Source organism: Panthera pardus, unplaced genomic scaffold, assembly GCF_024362965.1.
Source record: "Panthera pardus isolate Hobbes unplaced genomic scaffold, ASM2436296v1 HiC_scaffold_24, whole genome shotgun sequence".
In the NCBI taxonomy this organism is placed as follows: Eukaryota; Metazoa; Chordata; class Mammalia; order Carnivora; family Felidae; genus Panthera; species Panthera pardus.
Window position 1 is genome coordinate 76098069 of NW_026526810.1, and position 23649 is coordinate 76121717.

General features: G+C 41.1%; 1 long non-coding RNA gene across 2 annotated transcripts in view; it reads right to left on the reverse strand.

Annotated features, from left to right (window-relative positions):
• LOC109254309 (uncharacterized) overlaps positions 1-23649 on the reverse strand; it is a 225286-nt gene that overhangs the window by 90918 nt on the left and 110719 nt on the right. For both annotated transcript variants that reach the window (XR_008417176.1, XR_002074748.2), the window contains exons 3-5: positions 13752-13829; positions 13205-13341; positions 1425-1561 (exon numbers count right to left, since the gene is read on the reverse strand). This is a non-coding gene — a long non-coding RNA (uncharacterized LOC109254309). The remainder of the gene's footprint in view (positions 1-1424; positions 1562-13204; positions 13342-13751; positions 13830-23649) is intronic.

The following is a 23649-nucleotide window of genomic DNA, read 5'->3' on the forward strand; positions in this document are numbered from 1 at the left end:
CGCCCAAAATCACACAGTCAGCAGGAGGTGATGCTGGTATTCGAACTGAGACAGTCTGGCCCCAGAACCCACCTGCTGAGTCCCTGCCTTCAGTGAACATGGGCTGCCCTGCTGGCATAGGCTTTAACTGCTGGGGTCTGTATCCACAAACTAGTGTACATCTTAGCTATACATAAGGTGTCATCAAGATAAAAGTATCATCAAGAAGGCAGCCCAAAAAGGATCAAAGACAAACAACTTCCATCATCTACTTGGAAGAGTGCCCTTACTGTCCTGTCCTTCTCCTGCTAACACCACACTTTTGGTCTTACTTATAGCCTTCCTCTGCCTTTCCCTCCCTTGAGTTCTCACAGTTTAAGGTGGGGCGAACAAGTAGGGAGACTGGGTAGAGGTATAAGATATTTCTTCTTACCTTGGAATCATCCTTGAGGTGAAAAACAAGTCCAAGAATATTCTTTGGAATTTTAAAATTCTTTTCAAAACTAACTCATAAGGTATGACAAAGAAACACACAGTACCTGAAACACTTATGAAACATTTCATGTTTTCCCTCTTGCATACAGGGGGAAAAAAATTCCTACCCTTAGTGTCACATTCAGGTAAGAGAATCCTTGGAAAATAATACCAGAACTCCCTGTGTTATAGGTTTATAAAGCACAGTTCTTTCAATTCGTGTTCAAGGAGCCATTTCCCCTACAGCGTGCCCATAGTAAGAGCAAGTATTAGGTTGGGAAGGATTTTACTCTTGACTGCATACTAAACCCAGAATTTTCTTCCAACCCTTCACTTTTTTAAACAAACAATTAATTTAAAGCCAAAATTACATCACTAAGGTGGTAGACACTGTAATGTGGCATTCATATTCTCCTTTAGGAATGAAGGATTTATTACTCAGTATGGGAATTGCCTTGCTGAAAAGAGCCACCTTACCCAAGCTGATGTACTCTTTCTTTCAGGCACAGACTCATTTGATAACTGTTTGAAACCTACAAGTCTCAACTCAAGACAAATCAAAAAGGTTATCCCAGCTTCAAAACCTCCCATATCACATCTGCTCTGCTGAAGCTTCATTTCATTGCCTCTGCTCACACCTTCTTCCTTCTCTTCCTTCCCCTTCCCTTCTCCAATGATTGACCCCAAGAGCACTCTCAAATAAACCTCTTACATGCTAATCTCCATTCAGAGTTGGCTTTCCAGGAAACCCAGCCCACTATACTGATTATGCCAACAATTATAATTACCCCAGATTTCCTAGGTTAAAAAGTTTCAATTCAATAAATAACCCATGTTTACCCTGGCCACACCAGCCGATAGGCAAATACAGACCACACCAATGGTCCTTCACAAAGCAAAATACCTGGAATTCAAGCCTTACCCTATTTTGGGGGTTGTCTTAAAGGTTCTTTAGAATAAACCACACGTACCTATGAATTATGATCTTCCTCTTGACTCCTCGATGTTCTACATGGTTTCTGATATGAATATTGTGGTCCTCAGAAAGCTTCCTTAAGAACACACTCCCAGGTAAGGATGCAGCTCCACTTTCTCTGTATTTCCAATCCTCATGCCAAAATTAAGAGAAATCACCTGTTAAGGAGCTGCTTTATATGCTCTATTTTTTCATATTTTCCAAAATTTTTCTAACTATGTGAGTTATGTCTAAATAGGAGAAAGTGTTTCCTTTTTTCCCAACCATTATTATTTAATTCATTATAGAGTCTTCCACCCCCTACACCAGAAAACAAATTCACCAGAGACTGGACAAAAAGTTACACTGGAACATCTGGGTGGCTCAGTCAGTTAAGCGTCCGACTTCACCTCAGGTCATGATCTCCCAGTTCATGAGTTCAAGCCCTGGGTCAGGCTCTGTGCCAACGGCTTGGAGGCTGGAAACTGCTTCAGATTCTGTGTCTCCCTCTCCCTCTGTCCCTCCCTCACTCGTACTCTGTCTCTCTCTCTCTCTCTCTCTCTCTCTCTCTCTCAAATAAATAAACATTTAAAAAAATTATTTAAAAAAATTCACATTGACACAGGTTTCATATAGAAAAAAAAGTTCTTCAATTTGCATATGTAAAATCTGTGGGCAAATTTTTATAGTAATTTTTAGTTCCTACCATTTAGATTAGTTAGTTAATTAACTAGCTTTCCTTTTATTATTAATTTCTAGTTCTATTGCATCACAGTCAAAAAATATAACCTGTATGAATTGAGCCTTCAAAATTTATTAAACTTTTTTTTTAATTTACATCACACAGGCCTGAAAAGAATGTATTATATATGTTTGTTCTATATCTTTTCTTTTTCTTTTTTTTAATTTTTTAATTAATTAAATTATTTATTTTGAGAGTCAGAGAATGTGTGGGAGATGGGTAGAGATATAGGGAGAGAGAATCCCAAGCAGGCTCCACACAGCACAGAGGCTGACATGGGGCTCAAACCCAAAAAGGAAGAGATCATAACCTGACCCAAAGCTGGATGCTTAACCAACTGAGCCACCCAGGCACCCCTATATCTTCTCTTATTTATCTGTTTGCTCCATCAGTTTCCAAGAGGTGATTTATTGTTTGTTTTTTAAGTTCCAACCATCATTGTTGATCTATCTATGTCTTGACTTAGTTAAGTCAGTTGTTACTTTTTATATTTTGCAATCTTATTGTTAGCAGCATATGTGTTCATGATTATTGTGTTATATTTCCTTTACCAACACAATGTCCCTTTTTATCCTATATTATGTTTTTCACCTTAAATCCCATTTGCCCTGATATTAAAAATGCTACTCCTAATTCCTTTGCTTCATATATGCCTGGGATATCTTTTTCCAATCATCTATTTTAAATCTTTCTGATTCCTTTTGTACTTAGACTTTTATATCTTAGTTTTAAAAAATCTGACTTTCTGTATTTTGATTGGTCACATTAACTTATTTATTGTAATTATTGTTACACTGACACTTACTTTCCTGTTTTATTTGGTGCTGTTTGCCGTGTTTTCCTTTTATTTCTTATTTTTCTTCTTCCTTGGTTTCCTTTAAATAATTTACATATTATTCTGCTTGTTTAAAAGTCATAATCCCATAGTTATTATTTTGGTAGTTTCCCTAGCTGAATAAAATTCATACCTATGCTGGTTTTTCCTAATAACAGCTAACATTTATAAATATCTATATCCTCCCCCTAAGCAAGAACTTAAGTATCTTCTCACCTTATGACCTCTCTGTATACCACTCCCCAAATGCCTAAGGAGTTTATTGTTCCCATGTGGCTTATAAAATTAGTCTTATTACTTAAAATCCACTATTTTTACATATTTTAAGTTTTGATTCCACAAAATACCGCCTTAAATAAAGAAAATCAAGTACATTTAGTCATCTGCCTAGTCATTCCTCTCCTGCCTGGAAATATGTCCCTGATAAAGTCCCTGTATATAATCAAATCAAGTTTTTAGTTTCCTGAAATCCTGCTTTAATCCAGCCACCCCTCCAGCCCTTGAGTTCTCAAGGGAGATGTATACAAAGGAAAGCAAAATAATAACTTCTCAACACTGTGAGTTCCTTTCTCATAAGTTATTCAGACCTAATTACACTACACTGGGCCCAAAGTCATTTCTTTGCCCTTCTCTGACTATTCCCTATGCCCAGACTATGTCCTGAATCTAACAACAGAGGAGAAAAGAAGGAGACAAATAAGGGACCCATGCCAGCCCGAGTCATAGATGCCAGAGAAAGGCAGACAGCAGTAAGAGTCTGCCTCACACCAAGCAGGCATGGGCTGGGGACAGCTGTGCTAGGCCGTGGGCCTCAGAACAGAGAGGGTCAGCTCACTACTCCAAGCACCCAGAAAAACAAAGTAAAGCCAAGCCCACCCCAATATACTTGGGCATACAACCCAAACAGCACCCTGGATCTAACTTCTTATCTCAAAGCTAAAATATTTAAAGTTACGAAGGTGGGATGAACTGGGATGCCTCTGATGGACAGCTCCAAAACTGTGTATTGGACACCAGTTGTCAATGGAAAACACAGGTGAATGAGACATCATCACCCTCCCCAGAGTACTCATAGACAATTAGAGAAGACAGATGTATGCAAGACTGTGAGATGTGCATCATAATGAAAAATTTCTCAAAACTCAGAAATTTCCAAGAGCAGTCACTGGGACCTACCATCCTAGGAGTAGAGGAACCTTAGGGAATCGAGAGAGAAAAATACTTCCTCTTCCAGACCAATCCCTTAGCATACAAATCATTAGAATAGCTTCCCTTCCCCCAAATTGTCTCTTGCATTTTTTACTAATGCTCAAAATTTCTTTCAGAGGAGACAAAGGCTGTCTTTCTGCAATTAGAGAAAACAGGCTTAAAATAGAAGTGCTGTGGGATGGTTAGCATAAGTGGAAATTAGGTCGAACCCATGTGTGAATGACTAATGTCAGATCATTGCCAGTCTTGATAGCAGACAGAGGTTACTAATTCATAAACTCTGAGACCCTGGAGGGCCCATGAATCCTACTGGAAGAAAACTGGAACACCAAAAGAATATGTAGGCATGTACCAATCCCAATGTTGTTCAGAGTTTGCTCTGTTGGTTTTTATTTATGGAAAAACAAATAGAAACTGAAGAGATATTGCCTATCACCTCTCCTCAAGTCACCTCAGAAGGGACCCTGTCTTGAAATTCTAGTCCCTTCATCTCCTGGTATCTGGCCCTCTGAGTTCATATTCTGAAACCTACTAATCATAAATACCTCCAACCTAGCTATTCCCAGACCTCTGCTCAGATCTCTCCATGTTCTAGTACCTTCCTCAGTAAGCTAACTTGACCATGTTATCAACTGATTCCCAGGATGGCCCATAAATTTCCTCCAAGGTGTCTCCAGACCCTTTGAGGACAATGATCATCTCTCACATCCCTCCCCCATATCAGTGATTATCTGATAATTCCTCCATCATATTAACTTTATCCACAACTGCTCTTTATGATTCCTCTCATTTATCCCTTTCTCCAAACAATTAGATCTCCATGTGAGTAGACAGTTGGGATAGAGGGTTTTCTAGGGGGAGGGGTGAATCTGATGCCTTTTATGTGCCTTCAGAGCTCCAGCCTGGTTTAATAATCCCCGAGCACCACTTTGCGTGCGGCAAGGTATAAATATATGCTAATAGGAGGTCTGGCTCCTTGTCACAACACATTGCAGGCTGCATTCGTGCAAGATAGAATAAAAAGATTAGATGCAATCTTGAAGTCAATCAGAAAGCAAGAGGAAACCAAAAAAACAGAGCTCAGATTGTCAACAAGGAGAGGCAGAAAAATGACTTGAATCGAATTGCAGTTTATCTCGTTAAGCGTTAAAGGAAACCAATTTCTTTCAGAAATTGGAAGGCAATTTAAACATTTCTACAGTTTTACTAAAGTTTGAAATTTTCCAGTGAAAGAATAAGGGTGGTTTGTTTTTTTTTTTAATTTCTGCATATCTGACATTTTCCCTGTACTCTCAGGGACTAGAAGGCCCTAGATAAGAGGATATTTAAGGAAAAGAGAGCACAGTTATCAACAAGTAAGGAAAAGAATCTATTAAAGAAATACTCATTTGATTTCTTTAGCACTTTCACGTTTCATATCAAAAGACCTAAGGAAGCTAGAATCGGGTACAAAGCAGCCAGGCTACAAAATATGACTTGGGTCTGGATAAATCACCAGGCTGGATTAATTGACAAACACAAAAGTCACATTCATTCCATGAAGGTCAAATAAAATATACCAATCTCAAGGCCAAGCTACATTCCGTTGAAGTGGATGACATCACAAGCTAAAGACACTGTTCATAATGAACTCAAGTCTCTTTCCCCATTCCCAGAAGCATGAACATATTGACAGTGGCATCTGTTTTGTAAACGGTGTAGTTTTTACCACTCCTTCCCATGCTGAAATGTATAATTCTCCCAACCACTGTATTCCACAGAAATCTCTAACTAAACCTCCATCTTTAGAGTTAAAGACCAAGCCTTCCCCAGGCCTGTGCTCCATCTGGAAGTGATTTGCTAGCCAACAAAAGCAGCCTTTTTTTCCCCCCTGTTATCATAAGCAATGAGTTCTCAATAAAACCAGGAACACCAGGGTTTAAGGATACGTATACTGTTGAGGACCATTACCTCAGGAAGAGGATGAACCAAACTGAATGAAAGGGGTGCCCACATTTTACTCGGTACATTATATGTATCGTTCAAATCTGTTATAGTGGAAAGTCGAGCCTTGCTTGTGTAAGTTTAAAAAATGCACTTGAAGATGTTCAGAGATGAATATACTAAGACTTATATCAGATTAACACCCCTGAAAAACTGCCAACTCTGGCCTCTCGGGTGAGCTTAATGGGCAGTTCTTGTGTTAATGCTTGGTGGGAGCTGGACAAAGGTCAAGTGTAACATGCTGTCACTGTGACTTTTGTCTTCAGACATTCCTTTTTTCACACACTCATTCAGTCTACATTTGCTGAACTCTTATTACCTCATGGACTGAAAACGACACATGACGTGAAGCTAAAGGTATTTCCTTTAAAGAAGAAATAAGATAATAAATGGCATCTGGGGTGGCCAGTTTTTCTCTACTACGAAAAACAAAATCTCACATGGATTTATCAGGGAGGATACTCAGGAACCAAAGGAGTGCCTTCCCTGGTTTCTCACTTCTCCTGACAACTTTTCCCTTTCAATAACTTGTTATGTGCCAGGAGCAAACAATATGAAATCCATTCCTAATGAGCAATAATTATAGCTTTAAGAAGCTGTACAATCAGTGTTCAGTGATTTCATTATTAGATAGCACCATAAATTATGCTAATGCTGATAACAGTTCTGGATGAGAGAGGTCCAGATCCGGGAGATTGCACTGAAATTATTTACATCCTCTATTTCTGAAACAATAGACCCGGCAATTTGAAAATCAGATGATCCGATTTATTCTGGCAGGACACACATGTAACAAGTTGCATCAACCATAAAATTAAATAGGCTTCCTTTTCTTTTTTTTTTCATTTTTCTCTTTTAAGTTTATCTCTTCAGTCTTACCTTGCATATTACCAATATCCTTTGAGGAGAGACTTCTAATTATTGTAACTCTTGTTTCTAAAATTGCTCAGTGATGGTGGATGATGATGTCATGTGACAGGATGGCTTTAGCACACCCACGTCTCGCACAAGCTGAGCCTGAGAATGCAATGCCTGCCAAGTCACAACTGCCTACCTAGGTGCAGAAAAGGGAACAGGCCTTTTGGCAATAGGGAATTATTGCCTCGAATAATCAAACCCCCAAACTTTCAAAGGTTGGCTATGAAAGGAGAAACTCCAGGGGCCCTTGGTTGGCTCGGTCAGTTAAGTGTCCAACTCTTGACTTCAGCTCAGGTCATGATCTCACAGTTGTGAGATCTAGCCCTGTGTTGGGCTCCACACTGAGCATGGAGCCTGCTTGGGATTCTCTCTCTCCCTCTCTCTGCCCCTCCCCTGCTTGTGCACTCCCATACACGTGCTCACTTACTCTGTCTCTCTCTCCCCAAATAAATAAATAAATAAATAAATAAATAAATAAATAAATATTAAAAAAAAAAGAAAGAAAGGAGAAACTCCAAATGGATGTGGAGATTTGGCCCAGGTCTCTCACCTCTATCCTCCCTGTATTTAACCCTTACCCTTGGAATTTTCTCACTTCTGTTAATAGTAACACAAGCTACCATTTTTCTGAGTACAAATTACATGCCTGACCCTGTGCACTATCTCATTCTATCCTCATTAAAACCCTATGCAGTGCCTCTATAATTCTCATTCTGCAGATGAACAATAAAAGGTTCAGAAGGCAACACATACACACACACACACACACACACACACACACACACACACACACACCTTGCCTAAGAATACAGTTAGTAAATGGAGAAGCCAAAATTCAAACCCAAAGGAACCTGGGATTGCTGCCCTTGGCAGTGAATGCAAGGAATTCATTATAAATCTGACTCCAAATTCTGGGTCTTTCCTGAAGCCTCACAAATGGTAGCCAAGGGGGAAACTACCACATGATGCCCAGAAAGAATTCCTCAAAGTTCTCATCACATGTCACCAAAGATGCGGAGCAACTGGAGCACATTAGACTATTTGGGGGACACCAATTGATGCAGTCACCTTGGAAAATGATTTGGCAGGACCAACTAAAGGCAAGCCTACACATGTACCTATGGTCAAGCAATCTCACTCCTGAGCATATGCCCAACAGAAATGACACACGCAACAATGTTCACAGCAGCATCATTCAAAATAGTCCCCAAATTAGAAGCAACCTGAGTGTCCACTAACAAGAGAATGGGCAAATTAATCGTGGCATAGTCAAAGAATGGAATACTACATGAGAATGAAAAAGAGTAAACTACTGAAACCTGCAAAAACATGTGTAATTCCATCTCACAGACATAACGTTGAGTGTAAGGAGGTGGAAACTAAGAATAAATACTATGCGATCCTACATATATCAAGTTAAAAACATGTGAAACTACTCTATAGGGAGAAGAAGCAGAATAAGGATCACCCTTAGGCGACCAATGGGGAGGGGGTTTGAGAGACCCCTCTGGAATGATGGAAATTCCTATATCTTTATATGGGTGGCAGATACAAAGTATGTTCCTATGTAAAAATGTTTTGAGCTGTTCACTTAACATTTGCTCTTCATATAAATTATATCTCAATTTTTAAAAATAAATAAAAATTCTCATTGAACCTTTCTGACCCCCAGAATCCCAGATATCATGGCAGTTGGTCCCCCAAAGTCTTCCTCTTACTTCACCCCTTCAAACTTCACCCCTGCCCCTCAACCCCTCCTCTTAATTTCTAAATTTATTCTTTTCCGTCCCACTGGTAGCTTCATGTCCTTTCCTATATAAATCAATTTAGTTCCCTCTGGTCTCTTCCATTTCTCCTCTCTACTCATTACTATAATCAGCAGAACGAAAATCCCAGCAGTCAAACTGATCAAACAAACAATTCTCTTTAGAAGAGTGCACTTTTAAAGACGAATCTTCATTATTTGTTTCTGTCTCCTCTGGGAGATGGTGAAGTTCCCTGAGGGTAGGGGGTATATATCCCCAGATGTTCAATAAGTGTGGAGTTGTATTAAATGAACACTCCTATTTAACACCTAAAAGTATGAAACCTGGGCTATTCACAAAGTTCTCATTATCCACTCCAGAGCCAGTGTGGATTAAAGTAATAAACGAGGATATGTGGAATTGGGATCATAAAACTATGTTTCAGAGGCATTTGCCTGAAAATTACAAGAAAAATACAAGATGGCTGACTTTAATTATCTTGGGTCACTTTTATTATTTGTAGTCTTTTTGTATATCTTCCCATCTTACTGCCTCTTACTGAACAGATATATCCAGGCAATTTCCTAGTCAAGAGGGAATAGAATAACAATAACTCCCTTAGAAATTGTGGAGGAGAAAACAAAGGTTTAAACATACTATTAAATCATCTAACCTCTGAAATGTAAGAACCAAGTCAGGAAACACACTGACACTCATTTCTTGCTTTTCAACACAGCAGAGCCTAGAAGGATGATTAGTTTATATTTTATTATGCAGGTGGAAGAGTCATTCTCCTAATTGCTTGGAAAGGTATTCAATGGTAGGTATCTCATAAGAATAAACTTATCCTTCAAATTTGGGGTACACCAGCCACCAAAGTTCAAAATCAGGAGTGGAATGGAAAACCTAAAGACAAAAAGATGAGTCTCACCTAATACTTAACCAAGGAAGAATGGCTTGCTCGCAAGTCCATTTTGAAAGGCTATGTCAGGCCAGGCCAGATTTAGAGGAGAGAGAATCTTTTGTCCACATCCTTCACCCAAATATAACTAAATGGAATAAAAGTCTGCGGTCATGTAGAAGGCCTCAATTGTTAGACCGTCGAAAGCCTGTTTGAAGTATAAGCTATTTTTCTGAGTATTGATATACTGCAGGTATTTATAGAGTATCATGCCACACAAAACATTTCCATGTTTAGAAATGGAATATGCCATTCCTTCCCAGTCTCCCAGGACCGCCACCTTAGCTGGATGACTATTGTATAAATACAGAAGTTAGCTGCTAGGAAATGTACCTTCACTTCTTAGAAAAGTATTCCTGTGTTTATCTTCTGGTGAACGTGGGCTCGCTAGACATAAACCATTTCTCACCAGCAACAAGGAGAGGTTTATTTTTGTCATTCATAAAATAAACCAGGGACCAGCCAAAGGAAATGACTCTTGGAGGCGGCCCCGTCGGAGAAGTGCCGTAGAAGTTACAAATGGCTCTGTGGCCCAGGCCATAAACAGTCTTTAGAAAGGCTGGTGCCGAGCTGTTGATATTAAAAATCACCTCATTAATTATGTTTGTAAACAATGCAGCTGTCTCTGCTTGCAAGCTGGCTTCCTCAGCATAATAATATTTGTAACAATAATAACCATCATTTCGAGCGTAGCAATAAATAGTCAATCCAAGGACCTCAAGTGAAATCGCATCTGGGAACTGCCACCTGGTCATTCAAATACTTCCTTAGAAGGTAGGAAAACTGTTGTCTGTTTTCCATGCAGAAGGCATTTTTTCAGGATCAACTACTGCACTAGAATTTTTCCCATCTCACCCTTTGAAAGGAGGAGGTAAATAGCTAGTGTGGGAAGAGTAACAAAACCTAGAGGGAGACAAGGAGCCAAAAGAAGTAAAAAAAAAAGTTGGCTGGAAAAGGACAGTAGGGGGCACAGCCACCAGAGGGGATGATGGGAAAGAGGCACAGTCCTTCCTCTGGTGAAGAATCAGTGAGCTCAGGATCGTGCTTCAGGGTATCAGTTAACCAGACATACCTCCTCAGTGCTCTTCAGTTATCCTTTTATTTGACAGATATTTATTGAACACCTACTAGGTGTCAGGTGTGTACCAGGCACTGGAGAAAATTCACAAGCAAATATTCACTTAAGATGCCTGTTGGTGATAAAATTGGAACGTACCTGGCAGACTAAGTAATTATATAATCCAGGTGGCCTGGTATTTATTTTTTTTAACGTCACATCTTTGGAGCACATATTTCTAGTTATCTCAGTAGTCAACAAGCCCTTAAAATGGTTAAGAACAAGAGGGAACTATGGTTTCTGAGCAACATAGATAAGCTAAAATTACTAGACCTCTTTCCACACGAGAGGACAACACCTTCATACCTCATTTATGCCTTCCCCACATGTAAATTTTGATTCTGAACTTCACTAGAGAGAGATAAATGTGGTATCCAATTCCAAAGCATTACCCATTTTCTCTGTCTCTGTCCCTCTCTTTCATCTCTCACTCTGTGTATATATTAATTTTATAGATCTTTTTATTGTCTGAACTACACTGGTTGCGTGAGAAGCAGAACAATAGGCCAAGAAGTTCCATTTCACACATGCCATCCTTATAATTCAAATAGGACAATAAAAAGAGAGAGAGAGAGAGATCTATAAACTGGTGATAAATCAGTGTCCTAAACCAAATTAACCATCGAAATAGATTATCATAAAAATAACGCCATGAAAAATATTCTTCACCTTCCTGGTTCAGCTGCCTGTAATGGAGAGAGAGGGTGTGTGTGTGTGTGTGTGTGTGTGTGCGCCTCTGTGTGTGTGTGTGCGCCTCTGTGTGTGTGTGTGCCTGTGTGAGTCTGCGTGTATGTGGGCATGCCACACCCACATTCAGAGACGCGCACATACACACACGTGTGTGCAGAGGCCATACAGTTTGCACATGCTGCTTGCTCCTCCAGGAACAGGAGAGGGCTAAGACACCCCAGGATTGATCATTAGCATTTCCCAGTTTCTAAAGCTCAGCTTTTATTCAACGTAGTAAATGATAATACCGTGTGCCAAGTATTGTGCTAAATACTGAGGATACAAAATGAGCTAAAAGAGACAATGTTTGTCTTCATAAAACTTCCAATCAGAGCAGTATAGATAGACATTAACCAAAGGGGTACACAGATAAAATTTTTGAAACTATAAATCCTGATCAGTGCCATTAAGAAAAGGCACAGGCTGCTCTGAAGCATATAACAGGGGAACCCAACCTAATGTGAGGTCAGGAACAAACAGATCTCCAAGTTGCAGGACCAGTAGGGACCAAAGAGGTACAAATGTCCCACCAGCAAGGGGTGTTCTGCATCAGTAGGAGGAGCGATATACACTTTCTTTCACTGGAGAAGGCTGGGAAGGAAAAGGTGAGTAAGCACGATTAGGCCTGCTGGCAAAGAAAGGGGGTGAGGGAGTTCCATCCAGAAGGAACCACATCTACGAAGACTCTGAGGATAGAGGAGAGATAGCAGATCCCAGAAGGTCACAAAAGGCAGAGAGCAAGGGCAAGGTGGTACCACATGAGACAGGGGAGGTGGCCAGAAGCCAAATCGTGCAGATTATTAACATGGGGGTGGGGAGGAACAGGGAGGATGTGGAAGAGGTTTCGGGTGTTCTTTTACAAAAGCTCATGTTGTTTCCAGGTAGAGAAAAGGTTGACCGGAGGGAAGCAAGATGCTGGGAAGACAGTTATCAGTCCCTTTACCAGTCCTCCACACTAGTCCAGGTGAGAGATTGGACCTGCGTCTAACACTAATTAGCTGTGTGACCTTAGATAATTTGCTTCACCCCTTTAAGCCTCAAATTCCCCACCTGTAAAATGGCAATAATAATGGTTTTAGTGGGGATTAAATGAGATCACGCCTGGGGCGCACACGGCCCACTGTAAGCCTTCAATAAATGTTAGCTATTGGTGGTGCTGGAGATGGAGAGAAATAGATTAGAGAGATATAAATAGTCCCCCAGCAAGCAGCCTCCCTGCCTAATTCATCACAAGGAGGAGTGACACATTTTCTTTCCTGAGGTTGGGTAGGAATGAATGGGGGAAAAGCAATTGGTACCACTAGGAGAAGTTTCCCCAATTTGAAACAATTCTTGTTCCTTATTAGACGCTCTGCCAGTAATATTTAAGCCATGAAGGATATCCAAGACCATTTAGAAAAGTAATTAAAGTACTAGAAAAATATGTATATATTTTGTATATAAAGTATTTGTATATAAAGTATTTTTAGTAAATAAGAGTCCTAAAAAAGGTTGAAGTATATGTTAAACAAGCTTTGGGACAACAATAAAAAGATTATAGAAAAATAAGTAACTTACCCAAGGTCATAGGGCTGTTAATGGCTAAAAGCCAGGAGTTGAACCCAGGTTGAACTCTAAGTCTGTGCCCTTTCCAGGAGGGGGCACAGGCTCCTGAGAAGTCCAAACCCAGTTCTTTTCTTCCAGAAGCTTTCAGTCTAGTCGGGAAAACAAACAGCAAACCGTAAGAAACAAGGCACAATTGAAAGTCCAGTTCTGTAGTTTACATTGAAAATTATGGTGACACTATAAATTGTTTGGGTGTTTTGGTAGGCAGTGTCAAACTAATAGAGCTCTAAAATAGTTCTTGCCTTTGGATCTAATAATGTCACTTTGAGGGCTCTATCAAAAAACATACAGGAAGTTAAATAAAAGAAAGCAGGCTTATTTACTGATTGCCAAAGGCAATTGTTAGTTCCTTTTGAGACAAGTTGGATGATAGGCTATTTACATATCCAAAATTTCTAATGCAGTAAGGAAAAAAAAATTATCTTTTGTATTAACCACAGCCTTGAGGACTGAGAGACTTCCTTAATTAAATCAAACAGAAGCTTTAGGTAGAACCTACTTGTGGGAAGCTTAAGGTAATTGATCCTGAAATGAAGCACTCATTCAAAATCCGGACACGGGACTTTTGGTACACCTCCTGTAAAAAAAAAAAAAAAAAAAAAAAACCTCACTCACTAAAACCAGGACTGGTTTCCTCTAGCTGATCCTTGAGGGCGTCCCCTTTAAACTTGCCAGCCTCCTCCAGTAAAAGATAAAATCATGCAGGGGTATGGATTAGCTATCATGTCATTATAGCAGGCACAGCCGTCTGTTACAGGTAAATTGCTAGGCAATGTAATAACAATGCAGTTTATTTACTGTGCAGGGTGCTTATCTACAGAAATGTTCCGACAAACAAAGAAAGGCACAGCTAAACGCCTTTCCCTTAGAATTACAGACTGAATCTATGCCAGCACCTTCAGAGAATAAAAATGCTAAATAATCCCTGTATAAATAGAGTCCCTAAAAACCCAAAGCATCTCCTAACAGAAGAAGCAGAAAAAGGCAATTGGCAGATGGGGTGTCCACAAGGTCTTCCTCAGGCTCCCATCTTTATCAACCAAATCACATCCCAAGGGGAGGAGGTGAGGAGGATGTGAAGAGTAGCCAGGCTGAGGCTAGACTAGAGCACTCATTGTTAAATGATAGTGATGATAATAGCAATGATGACAATAATGAGGCTGAATACCATTTGTTGCGTGCTTATCATCTGCCATTGCAAAGAAGTCAACATTAGCCCTTAATTACCAAAACAACCCTATAAGGTCAGTCCTACTATTCCCCCACTTCACAGTTGAAGAGATTCATGGTTAGGAATTTGTCCACTAAGCTGTTAACTTGAGATTTGAAACCAGGGTTACCTCCCTCCAATACCAGAGCTCTTAACCTCTCTGTCCTCAAGAACCAGAGGGTCTCGCTTGAGGTTGGACTAGCATACAGGACTCCTGCCCTCCCCTGACGTGGAGGGCCTTTTAACCTCAAGCACATATCCCACCCACCAAAGCATCCACGGGGCTCACACTTTGAAGGGCTTACACCATGAATAATACCAAGGGCACCATTTTATTGGCAACCTAGTGGCTGCCTTTTAAACATACAGCCTTCCCTGACTAAAATAAGTGAACTAATGAGTGAGGGATTGAAGAAACCTAGTTAAGGCACCTAGGATGGAGTCTAGAGAGACATGACTGGAATGCAATTGCTCTAAAAGAAAGCTATAACCTAATCAATAGTATTAACATATCTGAAGAAAGAATGTGTCCACAGAAGGAAGGTGGTATGCCCAGAGTTCAGAAAAATGGAGAATATTGAATTTGGAAGTGTTTACCCAATCGTGCCCAAGGGAGAGGAGTGTATCTGATAGTCAATAGAAAGATGTACCAGGATTGCTTATTTCGTTTCAATAGTCTTTGAGCGCCTACTATGTGCCATGGTATATAATGGACACTGGGATTAAACACACACACACAAATATACATAGTTCCTAACACAGAGGAACCTGCAAAGATAGTGGGTGAGACCAACATACAAACAGCTCTTGATGCTAAGTGCTACAGCAGATGTATATGCAGCATACCACAGAGCACAGAGGAGATAAACTTAGTCAAAGGAGTAGGAAGTGACCTGTGAGCTGTGTTTCAATAAATAAGCAGGCATCATCTAAGCCATAAAGGAAACAAAGAAATTCCATTCAGAAGAACCAGAAGTTGTCCACATCACAGTAAGTTAGGAATAGAAATGTAGAAGTAAGTTAGGGATAGGGACAGTAAGTAGGGTGCCTGGTGGCTCAGTCAGTTAAGTATCTGATTCTTGATCTCAGCTCAGGTCTTGAGCTGAGTCCAGCACGTTGGGCTCTGCACTGGGCATGAAGCCTACTTAAAATAAAAATTAATTAATTTTTAACAATTAAAAAGGAAGTATTAGTCCAGAGATTGAGGATGGTGTATGTTCAGTAGCCTAAGATTTATCCCAAGGGGAAATAGAAAAACCATTGAAGGATATTAGCTGGAGAATAACAAAGTCAACTTGCATTTAGAAAAATCATTCTGCCAGGAATATAAATAATCGGTGTAAATAGAGAAAAGCTAAGAAGGACAAGAAACCAGTTAAGAAGCTATTACCAAAGACCCTGGTGAGGACACTTCCTAGGTCGATGATAGCTGGGATAAAGAGGAGAGAAAGAACTAAATATTTAGGAAGTGATGCTACTGACTGGTTGGATAGGAAGGATGAAGAAGAGGTGAGAAATCTAGGATGACTCCAAGTTTCTGACTTAGGTGACTAAGTTGATGATATCATGAACTGAGATAGGAAATATGGGAATATAGGAGGAACAGCAAATTTGGATTCAGAAGATGAAAATAAGTTTGGTTCTGAACTTGTGGAGTTTGTAGTGCTTACTGGACATCCAAGTGAAGCTGCCCAAGCAGGCTATTAGACATAAAATCAAGAGTCATCAGGTCTGAAGGTAAATATTTGAATATCATAAGCAAATAGGTGATACTTAAAACCTATTTATGTTGTGAGAGTGAAAGAGATTAACCAAGAATGGATAGAAGGATGGATGGATGGATGGATGGATGGATCAGAAAATAAGCTAGTTAAAGCAAGATTATACTATATTAACTAGTTTTAATTTGGGGGAAGTTTCAAAACTTAGCTTTACCTGACCTTAATGGATAAAAAAAGAAGCTGAAGAGTGTAAAGGAAAATAAACTTCAGATAAATATTTCTTTGCCATAAATTGTATTATTTCTTAAAAGAGCCCTCTAGGTTAAGAAGGAAATTTTGTTAAAAAGCATAAAGCAGTTAGAGATGTTTTAAAATATCAACTCCCTGCTAAAAAAGATGAGGAAATTAGTACTCTCACTCTTCGACAATATCCCCTAGTAAGGATTACCATTCCTCTTTTAGTGTGCCTACACCATTCCTGAGTCCTTTATTTTGACTTACCTCTTACATGGCTGAATCTTGTCATTGAACAACTATTTTTTCCAGGAAGTTTTCACACATTCTGTATTTCTTGAGGATGTGCAATAATGTCCACCTATTGTCTTTACATTTGACTAACACCTTGGCTGGGTATAATATCCTTGAGTCACTGTTTTCCTCAGAACTTTGTAGATACTACTTTGTTGGCTTCTGGCATTGAGTGAAAGTCCAAGGCCAGCCAGATTTTCCCTATTAATAAGTGACTTGCAAAGCCTGTGTCATTAACCACATGGTAGGGAATGAAAGACTCAAAGAGTATCTCTCAATATACTCGATTCCTCTATTTTTTAGGTGGACAAAACTCTTCTCTGGCATTAATAAAAGGCCATGTTAAAAGTTACAAGCCCTCCTCTGCCCCATTAATCTTCTCATCTGTCAAGACTGTCCAAATGTCCTCCACCACCCTCTAAGACTTTCTCCTCTCTCCTTCTAGGCAGAATTACTACTATATTATATAGCAGTTATTACACTTATAGTTGTAGGTATGCCTGTTTGCCCGCTAAATTTGAACCACGTTTTTCTTGATTGTAATCCCAGCACTTATCACACTGCTAAAAGACAGTAAGGGCTCAGACGTTTACTGAATAATCTATCTATTCTCCCTTGCCAACACAACTCTTGCCAACACATACTCTTGGCACAACTCTTGCCAACACATACTCACTCAAAGGACTCTTTACAGCAGTTATACTCAAACATGAGCAAGCATCAGAGTCATCTGGAAGACTGGCTAAAACATAGATTGCTGGGGACCCTCCCCAGAGTTTCAGATTTAGGAGGTCCAGGGTGGGGCTCAGGAATTTGCATTTCTAACAAATTCCCAGGTGACACTGATGCCATGCTGTTGGTTCAGGAACTACACTTTAAGAACCACTGATTTAGAGCACCATTTAGAAACAGGAATAGATGGAATGTATCCTTGCAAATTAACGATGAATAAGCTTATGTGTACCTCCCAAACCATCAAAATCTGGTGGGCTAAATGCCTCCTTATATCATAAACCTACCATAAACCCAAGTATTAGACTATGTGGTCCACAAGAAGAGACATTTTATGATGTTTCATTGAGTTTTTCTTGCTTAATTCATTTTATCACTTATGATGATAAGTAGCTTTAATCAGTATTACTTACCATGATTCTCTATTATACTATAATTATTAACTATACTAACATTAATTCAATTCAATAGTGAAAGAATAAATCCAGAGAAACTTCATGTATTTCATACCACATTCTTCCTCAAAATAAAAGAGTAATAATACCTTTAAACAATCCATTCCTCTCTCATCCTTACTCTGTTGTCTCAGGATTTCTGTTCTCTCTCTGCCTTCTTATCTCCCAGGCACATGAGATAGTTGTGATTCTTACTTGTGTCGAGACTTTACAAGTCACCACTAGGTACGTATTCCCTTCTACACCATTCTTGCCATTTCGCCATTTATTCCCTGAAGAGAATGGTCTGTGGTCCCGAGGCTTTTACGGCAACCTCTAAATGGTGATTCTTTTACTCCCTTCCTTCCTTAAAGTGTTTAACTTTTCTGAGCACTAAATTTCCCCTGGTTTTCTGCACAGGAACACACAGTACGGTGCATTATAATGTTGCACTGCAGTGCCACCTAGAGCCTGCTGCCGGTAAAGACCCAGAGTTAACCAATTCTGAGCACTCCGCCCCAGTTGAGTTGAAGGAAAATATAGTTCTGGATTCAAAGGAACTCTGCCTGTACCAGAAATTGTTCAGTATAAGGGCCAACTGGAACTTCTTCCTGGAACTATGGATTATTAAGCCATCATTTGAAATGGTGTCATCAGCTTAAATTTTTGCTTTACATTAGGAATTTTAACCCTGAAGTTTTGTGTATAAAACATCTTCAAGGCCAGAAACCCTCAGTGGTGATGGTAGGGAAAAGAGAAAACAGCAGCTCCTGGGCCTTTCAGTCCTACTTCTCATGGTTCTGGCTGTAGTTGAGCTTTGTTGAGATCTGCAGGATGAAAATCAGCTTGGCCTGTCCAGGGAGCCAGGCTGAAATGGAGCTCTGCACATTAAGCAAGCAGCCGCCACATTAGAAGCCGAGGGTCCATTAGCTCTCATTTAATGTTTCTTCTCAAGCAGATAAGTACAGGCATCAAACACCCCAGCCCTTTTATGACACATAAATCACAGGTCAGTGCCTTCCATGGAGACTCCTGTTTGTCAAGCAAGTAGTTAAACCAGAGGCTGGGAAGCAACATTTCAGTTCACTTAGAGACCCAGGGGGATGAACCGATTGCACAGGGCAGGGCCAGGAATTTCTCCCCACAATTTAATGATTAAACCCTTTCTCCTGCTTGAGAACTAGCACATCATTCCAGACCTTCCACAGGCAGCAGCTTGCACCAAGAGCCACCTTGGTCCCAGCTCTGCCATTAACTTCTTCTCAAGGAGTTGGTTCCCACAAGTCCACCGGGGGCAGAGCAAGCTATGAGACTCCCTCTCTAGGCCCACCACTAATTGGACTGAGGTAGACCTTTTTCCAGACTCAATGCACAGAATCTCTCTCTTGATAATTTATGCCAAGAGGCACATAGACTGAAGGAGCTGGGAACTAAGCCTTGTTAGTGGTGGGGCCCTAAGCAAAAGTCTGTGAACTTGGAGTGCTGAGGTCCTCGGAACTGCCCTGGCTTCTGCCCTTCCTACACCTACCCACAGCAGCTCTTCTGTGGATTTCATGAGTTCTGTACCTAAAAACCAACTTGGGTGGATTCAGCCCCTTATTACTAAAATTGCTGTCTAAGAAACCCTGAGTCTTAGGAACAATGATTGGACCCAGGTAGGTACTTCTGCTCCCGCATGTACTCTATTGTGAGAGACCTTCACAGCTAGCACCCAGCCTGCCAGTGCTCCTCTGATCCAGCAGGAGTGGGCCACCCCCATGGGTAAGGGTCAGGGACAAGGAGAGATGGGGACCAGAGTATGGTCTACAGACTATGGCCATTCCACAATCTGTTACTGGCCTGCAACAAGAAATGCACAGAAACTGAGAGTATTTAGAAACTTTTATAACAATTTTTCAGAACAATTTTATATCTATCAAATCTAATTTTAAAAAATCAGAGCTTAGGGGCGCCTGGGTGGCTCAGTCGGTTGAGCATCCGGCTTCGGCTCAGGTCATGATCTCACAGTCTGTGAGTTCGAGCCCCACGTCGGGCTCTGTGCTGACAGCTCAGAGCCTGGAGCCTGCTTCAGATTCTGTGTCCCCCTCTCTCTCTGACCCTCCCCCACTCATGCTCTGTCTCTCTCTGTCTCAGAAATAAGTAAATATTAAAAAAAATTTTTTTTTTAAAAATCAGAGCTTGTATTGTGTACGTCTTTGCTCTTTTTCCATTCCATTTTCAAGTATTTTATTCCACTTTACTCCCTGCTCTGGTTCAGGCCCCTGGGCCATTTAGCTGGCAGAATCTTGCTTAAAGAAGACAGGAATACACTGTACCTTCTCTCCAAGGAAAAGCAAGGACTCACCGGCAGAGGCAAAGCCTATTATTTCCATCTGTTTATAAGGAGGACCTTTCCTTGGATCAGACAGGTCAGAGGCAGAACCCCCAAACATCCTGGTATAGAAAACACATAAGACCCATAGCATCCCAATGGAGTTTAGACAAAGTTTCCAAGAGGAGGGCCAGAAGCATTCTCAAGAGCAAACTCGGGAGCTGCATTCAGACACCACCAAGTGGCCCAATGGGCTTGGGGGACTTTAGTGCCTCCAGGCAGGGCATCTCTCTGCCATCTCCCCAAGGACTTCCTATACACACACACACACACACACACACACACACACACACACACCTCCTTGGGCAGCAGCACCTTCTCTCACAGCCAGTAGCAAGAGTACAGATAGGGAGGGTGCACGGCTCTCACGTTGCCTCATTTCCTTGGGTAGACTCAGCCTGGGTCTCAGGAAGAGAGGAGGCCATTGGGGACAGGGCTGGGTCAGTTAGCTGCGCCAAAACCCTCTAACTCTAAATTCCCTCTGTGTGGGTCCAAAAAAATGAAACATGGACATCGAAAAAAAAATTTTAAATAGTGTCCCTTTAACAAGTAAAACTAGAGAAATATAAGGAGAAGAGGAGTAAGAAACATATGGAGAATGAGATAGAAAATGAGGGAAAGGCAGGAGGGACTACCGGGCTAACGAATTCCATGAGGGCCGGGCGCTGGCCGTGCCCCTGCCTAGCACAGGGCAGGCACACGCTGACTCTCAACAAACGTCTGTTGAATGAAGAAAAGAAGGGAAAGTTGACACAGGAGCAAGGAGGGAGGAGGCACCAGCTGGCACGCCGCTGCCCAGGCTCCTCTGGTCCAGCAGCCCGCAGAGGCAGCAGGCAGGGGTGAGGGCTGCTGGGCAGGGTGACGGCTGCGCTCTCACGGCTCTGAAGGGAGAGTCCTTGCCGCTCTCCTTCTTTATTTTTTCTCCTTTAAAAAAAAAAAAAAATGTTTTAATGCAGGGAAGAGTCACTGATTTCATTTGAAACAATTCCCAAACAGGATATGGAGTCTCAAACAGCTCCTCGGCGTTTGGCAACTGCCATGCGCAGGTGTTTCTTGTGAGTGCCGGGCGGCACGTAGGGCGCCGAGACCCGGGAACCTTGGGAGGTGGTGCAAAGGCCAGAGGGCGGTCCAGGGCGCAAGGGGTTTGGGCGCTGAGCCCTGGGGCATCCCCTGCATTCCAGAAATCAGACTCTTCCCAGTCGCCTCCCTAACACGTTTGCTAACCTCACCTCCAGCCCTGAGTCTTTAGTATTATAGGAGTTTTCAATTCCTATTTCTGTAATTTGTAAGACAAAAACAAACTACTGTCCCAACGTGCAGGGAACGAAATGGAAGAAAGGGAAAAATGAGGATTGTTTGATAACAACATACAAACAGTCTGGACTTTTACCTACCAGGGCTAAAACAAACATGTGAATGCTAATAGAGCTGAACAGAACATTCACCAACAAAAATCAGTGCACACACATATTTCTAAACCAAGTTTCTAAGTAAAATGGGAAAAGGGAGTACTGAAGTATGAAGGAATATCTCCAACCTGCCAAACTTTATAAGTAGCCCTGGACAAACAGTTAAACAAAGAGTTACCATATAATCCAGCAATTCCACTCCTGAGTATGGTACATACCCAAGAGAAACGAAAACCTATGTCCACATGAAAATTTTAATATGGATGCTTACGACGGCATTATTCACAATAACCAAAACATGGAAACAACCCAAATATCTGTCAAGTGGTGAATGAATAAATAAAATGCGGTATATCCACACGCTGGCCTACTATTTGGCAATGAAAAGGAATGAAGGTATGGATATGTGCTACATCATGGATGAACCTTGAAAACATTATGCTAAGTGAGAGCCACTCACAAAGGCTCACGTATTGTATGATTCCATTTATATTAAATGTCCAGAATAGAAATCTATAGAGACCGAAAGTAGATTAGGGTTGCCTACAGCAGGGTGGGGCATGAGGATGGTGGGAATGGGGTGTGACAGTTTAAGGGTGCAGGATTTCTTCGGGAAGGTAATAAAAATATTCTAAAATTGACTGTAGTGATGGCTTAGCTCTATAAATATACTAAAGAACTGTTGAATCATATACTTTAAACGGGTGAATTGTATAGAATGTGTCCACATAAAGAAAGCTATGAACAAAAACAAAAGAGGTCATTTCTCGAGGAGAAATAAGAAAGGTGGAGCATGTCCAGTGGATTTCACTGACCCCCTCTGACAAGGAAAGGGTTTGGAGAGCGTGCTAAGTCTTTAAGTACCAGGAGTGATTTCTTTGCCTCCATGGTTCCTGCTCCATAGCTTCACACAGAGGGTCCTAGGAAGAAGCCCCTCCCCTTCTCCCTGTGTTTCATAATGGAAAGGACTGGTAAGTGCCTACAGAGTTACCCTAACAGAAATATTTATATTTTGGGATTATAATCATAAACACTTAGGAGTATCTGAGCCTTAGGAACAATCTCTTTTACTGGATTTCTGTGTGTTCCCTGGACCACTTTCAGGAGCCAAAAGGAAGGAAGGACGGGACTACAAGAGGATCTCTGGGCATGCTGTACATTTCAGCAAACTTCTCACTTCATATGGTTAAATGTTTGGGGGTTTAAAAGATAAACTCTTGGCCATCCAGGAGGAAGAAAGTATCCAGAACTCAGCCCTGAAGTTTCTGGACAACTGACATCTCATGGTGCTCTTCCCAGACATTATAGGCACCATGAGGCCCACCTTCCCCTCCGGTGAGTTCCAGACAGTCATAGGCATTTGGAACATATGGCAGTTGCCTCCCTCCACCTGTGGACATTACCGCCAGACCCTTCTCAAGGCCCTGCCAGATCTGATGTCCCCTACAATACAATTCTGTCCAATGCACAGCCAAGTGACCCAGGACAACAAATGGCATATGCCAAACATGTAGCCCAGAACACAGATCACCAGGAAAGTCTGAACTGGGCCCCTGGATGAGCCTTTGTCCAGTGCATGATTGGGAATGACTTTGTTTATATAGATAGGCCAGGAAAGAGGCCAGCTTGTCCATTATTACACCAGCCATATTTTCTTGCCCACAAGAAAATAAGATACAGCGGAATCCCCCAACTTCCAACCAAAAAGCTGAAACTGTTACATGATGCTGGCTGCTCTGAACTGCACGAAATACTTCATAGAAAAATGTCTACTGGGTACTTGACTAAGCCCTAGAATGATAAGTATGACCAAAGTAGCATCAAAAGCCCCAGAGAATCAATACTGGGAGATCTGTAGTTTCTATTTAAATTTTTTATTTGAATTCTCTCTCACCCAGAGCCCCATTACTATCAAGCCCTTTCTCTTAGCCAGCCATACTAAAAGCTAGAACTGGCAATTCAGTGCCTTGCAAAGGTTTTAACAAACAACAG